This window comes from Arachis ipaensis, chromosome B04, assembly GCF_000816755.2.
Source record: "Arachis ipaensis cultivar K30076 chromosome B04, Araip1.1, whole genome shotgun sequence".
Classification (NCBI taxonomy): Eukaryota; Viridiplantae; Streptophyta; class Magnoliopsida; order Fabales; family Fabaceae; genus Arachis; species Arachis ipaensis.
This window is the reverse complement of record NC_029788.2, coordinates 122,818,643-122,827,164: the sequence shown is the minus strand read 5'-3', so window position 1 is coordinate 122,827,164 and position 8,522 is coordinate 122,818,643. Positions and strand designations below refer to the sequence as shown.

The 8,522-nt window shown below is 40.6% G+C and overlaps 1 pseudogene; it reads right to left on the bottom strand.

The window, feature by feature from the left end:
• The window catches only part of LOC107637160, a 3,966-nt pseudogene extending 3,552 nt beyond the window's left edge, over positions 1-414 (bottom strand).

Below are 8,522 nucleotides of genomic sequence, written 5' to 3'. Positions count from 1 at the left end.
ATCATTTAGTTATAAACTCAATTTTTAAATTTAATTTTTTTAATCCAGTAATTTAATCACATATTTTATCTCATGCTTTTAAACATTAATGACATTGCCCTCTAATATTCCTCTATAATAATATTACATTGTCAACATATATTATCATTTTTTACCAGTATTTAATTAGTAATAATTTGTGTTCTTGCAAGGATACTCCTTCCGAGCTATACGTCGGCTCCTCGTTGATCGTGGTGTGCTTAATGACTGTAGCCGAATCGGGGATATCCTCGTGAACTCGGACCCGAGCGTGGTACCTGCAAAAAGGACTCCGACACTCAAGTCAGTAAAGAATTATAAAAGGAGAAAGTGTTCGGAATACAAGTCGTTTGTATAGTAGTGCGTTGTTGCTGAATGAATCCTATGGTCACCCATTAGTCTTATTTATAATGTGTTTCGGGTTGATTTGTTCATCGGTAAGTGCCGAGATTTTTGTGACCGATGTAAACACGTGCGGGCGAGATCTTTGGAAAATATTTGGATACGTTGGGAGACCTTATCGTTTTGGTTTGGTATAGGCTGACCAAGGTATAACTCGGCTTTATCCTATGTTTGAGGGTTACGTTACATAGCCCCCAAGCTTGACTTGCGATTTTCATGTTTTAGCAAGTTGAGCTTTAGAATGTGGTTATACCTCGATTTTTGTTAATAACCCCAGCCCCCAAGCTCAACGTGTGATAGTTCTTTCAAGCTTGGGCATTTTATTTATCTTCCACATAAATCCATGTAATAAATTTTCTTGGGAAACCGTTATCTTTTCACTTGGGTTTGGGCCTTGGAAATCGCCTTGGTATGTGAACAGTTACGCTTTTTGAGTTACCCACTTAGTGAGTGGGTTATTGTGCTCCTTTATTACAGTTTTTCCCTTGGAAAACTGCACGAAGTTTTTATCCCGGTGGTCTTTGCTTAAGTGAGCGAAACATGACTGCGAAAGGTTAGTCTTCCTGTTTTTCTTTTTTGTCGTTTCGTCTCCACAATGGTTAGAGAGAGAGAGGAAAAGAGGGAGAAAAGGAAAAGAAAAAGGTAGTAGAGGTGAAAAGTGAGAATCCCTACCAGTGGGTACACGTAGACATTAAGACCCGCGTTTCTTTTTATTGTGATGAGGAGTCTCTTCGTGAAGTTAGGTCTTTGAAGTTGTCAAAAGAGGGATCTGGCATAGGTGTCAAATTAGTGCCTTGCAATAGTGATGAGAAGGTTTGTGAAAGGAGGGGTGACTGGAGTTATTTCTACATGTATACTCCGTGTTTTTCCGAGCTTTTTCTGAGATTTTCTTTTACTGATTTCGAGTGTAATGTTTTGACCCAACTCAACTGTGCTCCATCCCAGTTACATCCCAATTCTTGGGTATTTTTTAAGGCTTTTCAATGTTTGATGAACTTTCTGAGTTTTTCGTCTTCATTGAATGTTTTCTTTTCACTGTTTCAATCAAAAGGGGTTCGAAAAGGGTTGTGGGTTTTTCTGAGTAGCTATCTGGGCCGCTCTATTTTTCTTCTTTACAAATCATCTTTTAAAAAATTCAAAGCCATGTTTGTGAAGGTTCGTTCTTGTGAGACTGAATATCCGTTTTACTTGGATGACAAACTTGTTGAAATATTTTCATTGTATTGGTGTCCGAAGCCAATGCAGATTTTGGATTCTGTTGAGAGGAGTGAGGAAGAGAATATATTTCTGAATTTTTTAATTGAGTGTTTTGCGGAGGGTGAATGTTTGTCTATTCCAAAATTGCTTAAGTATGATGAAGGAAATGATAGGGAAGGGTTGGAAGCATATATAGGTATTAAGTACTTGTTTATTTGCCTTTGTTTAGTGTGAATGATTTTTTATTTGAAATTTGCATGTTGCAGGTGGAAGGGTTCCGAATTTGAGTACTTTCCACCTTCAATCGTTTTTGAAAAAGAAAGGTGATAAGGCTGGTAGCGTATCAGGTATGGCAAGGGAATGGGGTGGGGACGTGGCGTATTCTTCTGCCCAGCTCCCTCTTTCTCCAAAAAGGAGAAAACTTGACTCTGAGAAGTCGCTCGAAGTTCTTTCTGAAGGGGATTTTACTGGCAAGTCTGTTTTTGAGAGACAAAGAAAGCTTCACGGTTACATTGATGAGGCTAATCCTCATTCCGTCTAGAGTGACCAGTACCTTATCTCCGAGCTTTCTGACCGTGTTTCCCAATATCCTGGGGATATGGGTTTGACCCGGCATACTGTATTGAGGCAATGGGAAAGTTTGTCCAGGTAATCTTTTTACGAACAGTACCTGTTTTTATTGTATTTGAACTTGAGATGCGCTGATGCTGCTTTTTGTTTTGTCTTTTAGGTTGTTGCTTCCCGTTTGTTATGTGTCGAGCATACTACTGAGTTGCTGGCTTCGGAGCAACAAATCGCTGTAGATAAGGTGGTTAGGCTAGAGCAGTCTTTGAGGGAGAGGGACGAAGTGATCATTGATTTGACCGGAAAGGTAAAGAGTGGAGAAGAAGAAGTTTCAAGGTTGCAGGACCAGATTCGTCTCTTGTAGGCTGAAATTAAAGAGAATGATAAGAATAAAGGAGAAATCACCTCTCGGATCCACGAGCTAGAGGAGGAAGTGCTCGAAATATTTTTCGTAGGGTTTGACCGTGCTGTCAGTCAGGTTCAATTGTTTTCTCTTAATTTTGCTGTGGAGAAGCTTGATGTGACCAAAGTGGTGATTAATGGTGAACTTGCAGAAATTGAGGCCGATGAGGAGCATGCTGAGAATGCTCCTCCCCCTTCCTAGGATATTTTTCTTGTTTGTAATTATTTTGAAACTGTTTTGCTTTTTCCGAAATTATTCAGAGTACTTAGAATGTTGTTTTATCTGACCTTCAGTGTCGGTTTGAACTTTGATCAATGTTTTGCTTCCAGTTTTTGATGTGCTGGTTAGTTTAATGATATTTGATATATCTGTTTAGATAGTTGGATGTGTTAAAATCCTCACTTTTTGTTTGAGCGACTTTTGGAATCGTTTGTTTCATTTGATCCAGCCTGTGAAGTTGGTTTCGATGTTGGTGATATAGAGTGATTCCAAACGTTGCCTTGTTGGTTCGATGCTATTTATTTGGCAAGAATAAAGTATGAATAATTTGCGTAAAGATTGGTATATTCATTTGTATATAGTTTTGAATTCCTTTTAAGGGAGCGTGAAGTGATCGGCCTCGTTAAAACCTGTCCGAGTAAAACCCTCCTTAGGGATAAAACCTCATGATCAGGAAAAAGAGTACATGGCCAGTTCACATATACAATAGAGATTCAACTGTAATACATTTTTAAAGACGAAATGTTCCAAGTGTTGGGAAGAGTTGTTCCTTCTAGTGTTTCGAGAGAATATGCTCCTTTTTCGATGACTTTAGAGACGCAGAAAGGGCCCTCCCAATTAGCACCTAGTTTCCCATCCTGGTGGTTTCCGAACTTCTTCCATTTGCCTTAGTACCAAGTCTCCCTCTTTGAAGGCTCTTGGTCGTACTTTCTTGTCATATTGCTTTTGCATTGCTGTCTGCATGGCTTTTTGTCTTAGTTCGGCTAGGCTTCGTTCTTCAGTTATTAGGTCAAGTTCGGCCAATCTGGCTTCCGGGTTATGTTGTTCGTTGAAGTACTCAGTTCGAGTCGACTCTTGGCTGATCTTAACAGGTATCATACAGTCTGCCCCATAGACCAGCCGGAACGGGTTTTCGTTTGTTGTGGTCTGAGGTGTTGTGTTATAACTCCATAGCACCTCTGGTATAAGCTCGGCCTAGCATCCTTTAGCATCTGTTAATTTCTTTTTTAAGGCCTGCAAAATAACCTTGTTATCGCCTCCGCGAGCCCGTTGGTTTGTGGGTGTTCGACGGAGGAAAAATGATGTTTGATATGTAGGTCGGTTAAATATGAAGCAATTTTCTTATATGTGAATTGTCTGCCATTATCGGATATGATTTCTTTGAGTAAACCGAATCTACATATAATTGATTTCCAAATGAAATTTTGTACCTTTTCTGCTGTGATTTTCGCAAGAGGTTGTGCTTCGATCCATTTTGTGAAATAATCAATAGCTACCAAAAGGAATTTTACCTGCCCTGTTGAAAATGGAAATGGTCCCAGTATGTCCATCCCTCATTTGTGAAATGGCCAGCTGACGTCTGAAGTGTGTAATAGCTCGGCCGGGTTGTGTATTAGAGGCACACATTTTTTACATGCATCGCATCTTTGTACTTTGCCTTTGCAGTCGTTTCTCAGTGTCGGCCAATAGTATCCTGCTCGGTGTATTTTTGTGGCCAGACTCCTGCTTCCTGTATGATGTCCGCAGACCCCGCCGTGTACCTCGTCCAAGGCAGCTTCGGCTTTCGCTTGGCTTAGGCATTTCAGTTGAGGTCTGGAAATACCTCGCCTGTATAGGTCTGCTCCGATTATAGTATAGTGGTTTGCCTTGTATCTGAATGACCTCGGTTTTTTGTCTTGTGGTATCTCCCCAAATTTTAGATAGCGAATGAATGGGCTTTGCCAATCTTCCTCCTGTGACATGCTTAGAATAGGTTTGATATCTAAACTTAGTGTTGTTAATGTAATGTGATTCAATGTTTCTGTTTGATCGGTTATCCTATGTGTGGCTAATTTGGATAAGATGTCGGCTCTGCAGTTTTGTTCTCTAGGTATATGCAGTATTTCAAAACTTTGAAAAAATTCCATTAGGGTTTTGACTGAGTTCAAATATTTTTCTAGGAGTGGATCTCGTACCTGAAATTGACTGTTTACCTATTGTACCACGAGAAGGGAGTCACAGTGTACTTTTAAGCTGGAGATCCCTACTTCTTTGGCTAACCTTAGGCCTGCTAGTAGAGCTTCATACTCGGCCTGGTTGTTGGTTGTTTCAAAAAGAAATTTGATTGACTGTTCGGCTTGGACTCCATTATCGTCCTTCAGGAGAATTCCTGCTCCACATCCATTTTCGTTTGATGCTCCGTCCACGTATAATTCCCATGTTTTGATGTGATCCTCTTTATCTGTGAATTCCGAAATGAAGTCGGCCAATGCTTGTGCTTTAGGTGATCCTCGCGATTGATATGATATGTCAAATTCAGAGAGCTCGATTGCCCATTTCGTTAATCGTCCCGCTAGGTCCGGCTTCGATAATATTTGTTGTAAAGGATGACCTATCCGAAATATAATTGGGTGTGTTTGAAAGTAGTGCCTCAACTGCCGAGCAGTGATTACTAGATCGAATGCCAATTTTTCTATCATCAGGTATCTTGTCTCGATGTTTTGTAAAACTTTGCTTACAAAGTACACCGGGTGTTGTTCTTTCCCTGCTTCTGTTACAAGCATAGAACTGATAGTGTTAGTGGAAATTGAAAGGAATACGAAGAGTGGTTTACCTTGTTCCAGTTTCTTGAGTATGGGTGGTGACCCCAAGATATGTTTGAATTCGGAGAAGGCTTTTTCACAATCTTCTGTCCAAACGAACTTATCCGACTTCTTCATGGTTTTGAAGAAATGATAGGATCTGGTTGCTGCGGCTGGTAAGAACCTGGATAGGGCAGCTAAGCAACCTGTGAGTCGTTGTACTTCCTTGATCGTTTTTTGTGACTGCATGTTTAGGACTGCTTGACATTTGTCAGGGTTCGCTTATATACCTCGGTTTGTGAGCAAAAATCCGAGAAATTTGCCTTTCTGTACGCCAAATGCGCACTTCTTTGGGTTTAGTCTCATATTGTAAGCTCGGAATTGCTGAAAAATCTCCTGAAGATCGGCTTCGTGTTATTTTTCTGAACTAGACTTGACGACCATATCATCAACATGTATCTCAATATTTTGTCCGATTTGATTTTTAAAAATTTTGTTCATCAGTCTCTGATAAGTTACTCCTGCATTTTTTAGTCCGAAAGGCATTACCTTATAGCAGAAATTACCTTGGTCGGTAACAAACACTGTCTTATCCTCGTCATCTGGGTGCATTTGTATCTGGTGGTATCCAGAGTATGCATCCATAAAACTCAGCACTTGGTATCCAGAGGTGTCGTCTACTAGTCTGTCAATGTTCGGTAGCGGGTAGGAATCCTTCGGGCAAGCCTTCTTTAGATCTGTGAAATCGACACACATCCGCCATTTTTCCGAGCTTTTTCTGACCATAACGACGTTTTCTAGCCATGAGAAAAATCGGATTTCTCGGATAAAACCTGCATCAAGTAATTTCTATGATTCTGCCGCTGCTGCATTTCTTCTTTCTGTGCCCAGTTACGTTTCTTTTGCCTTATAATTCGGGCATTAGGGTTGACTGCTAGTTTTTTGCTTATGAAATTCGGGTCGATCCCTGGCATGTCAGCAGGGGTCCAGGCAAACAGGTCGGCATTGGCCTTCAATATGCCTTCCAAGTTTTATCTTGTTCCTGCAGAGAAAGCCGAACTGATGTTAGTATATTGATTTATTTCACCCAATTGTACCTTTTCTAGGTCGTCCGTTGGGGAGGGGTGACTGTTGTTGTCCCTAAGGTCCATTCCGGCCAAGGTGGGAATGCTTTCCGAGTTGTAAACGGAATGGATTCTCGGAATGGTTTCCTTCGTGATTTTCTTCAAACTCGCGTTGTAGCATTGTCTGGCTTCCTTATAGTCGGCATGCACCGTCGCCACTGTGTTATCCTGCAGAGGAAACTTGACACATAGATGAATGGTAGAGACAATAGCTCCAAAAGAGTTAAGGGACCGACGCCCTAAGATAATATTGTAAGGACTAACACAATCGACTACCAGGAACTGGATGTCTAGTGTTTTGGAATCTGGGGGCTCTCCCAATGTTGTTCTTAACCATACATAACCTGATATAGGGACTCTTTCACCTGAGAACCCTGCCAATTCTCCTCCCGATGGTTGCAATGCCTTGTCGCATAGCTGCATCTTTTTGAATGTGGAGTAGAATAAGACATTAGCATTGCTCCCTGGATCGAGCAGGACCTTTTTTACGGTTAGTTCTTCCATGTGAACCGAGATCACTACTAGGTCGTCTGAATTTGGCGTCTGTGACTTAAAGTCGTCAGTATTGAAACTGATATGGGCGGCTGAGGTTGGAACTCTTCTAATGTTTTCGGTTTTGCCACAGCTATAGCTTCTTGGAATTTTTCAGGTCGGAGACTGCTCTTGATAGCATGCAGCTGTACTTCTGGATTAAGGTCGGGAATTTCCATCGCTGCCGTTGTGAAGCGTGTCATGTAATCCTTTAGGCTTTCATGCTGCCCTTGTTTAATTGTGCTGAGGTAGTCTGAGTCCCTCATATAGATTTTGGATGCTGCAAAATGATTGATGAACATTTTGGCGAACTCATCAAAGCTGGTTATGGATCCTGCAGGCAAATTAGAAAACCATAATAAAGCAGCTCCATCTAAAAAAGTTGAAAAAGATCGGCACAGGATGGGATCGGAGTCACTATTGAGGAACATCGTAGACTTGAATTTCGTGACATAAACTTTAGGATCTCCGATCCCCTTATATGGTGTTAGGGTCATAGGGAGTATAAAATTCTTAGGTATTTTGAAATTCATTATCTCCTCGAAAAACGGGTTGGTTCGTCGTCTTCCAGTTTTGGGGGGTGTTTCCCCTGTCTTTGCGTTGTACTCTGACTAATGCTCTTCGTGTTGATCAGTGTTTGTTTTTTTGTTGTCAACTTTCCGTTCTCCGTTATTTTGTATTGCTACTAACAGTTCGGCCATCCACTGATTTTCTGCTAGGAGGGCGGCGTTAGCGGCCATGAGATCGGTATTGGTTCGGGGGGTTGCTGGGTCTCCGAGTGATCAGTCATGCTTCCTTTTCTGCAAAGAAAAAGGGGTACAAAGCAGATATGGATAGGTTATAAAAATTAAAATATCGGGATGGGGGTGAAGTTAAACTTTCCGGCCCCACGGTGGGCGTCAAATGTTCTTGCAAGGATACTCCTTTCGAGCTATACGTCGGCTCCTCCTTGATCGTGGTGTGCTCAATGACTCTAGCCGAATCGGGGATATCCTCGTGAACTCGGACCCGAGCGTAGTACCTGCAAAAAGGACTCCGACGATCAAGTCAGTAAAGAATTATAAAAGGAGAAAGTGTTCGGGATACAAATCGTTTGTATAGTAGTGCGTTGTTGTTGTTGAATAAATCCTATGGTCGCCCATTAGTCTTATTTATGTGTTTCAGGTTTATTTGTTCGTTAGTAAGTGTCGAGATTTTCGTGACCGATGTAAACACGTGCGGGCGAGATCTTTGAAAAAGATTTGGATACGTTAGGAAATCTTATCGTTTCGGTTTTGTATAGGCTAACCGAAATATAACTCGGCTTTATTCAATGTTTGAGGGTTACATTACAATTCGTATTCATATTTATAAATGTTTTGCACATAAATATATAATTTATATCTATATTTACTAAAATTTTATACACATAAATTAATAAAATTTATATTAATAAATTAATATAATTTATATTTATATTTTTTAAAATTTACACATATAAATTAATAAAAGAACAATTTAATA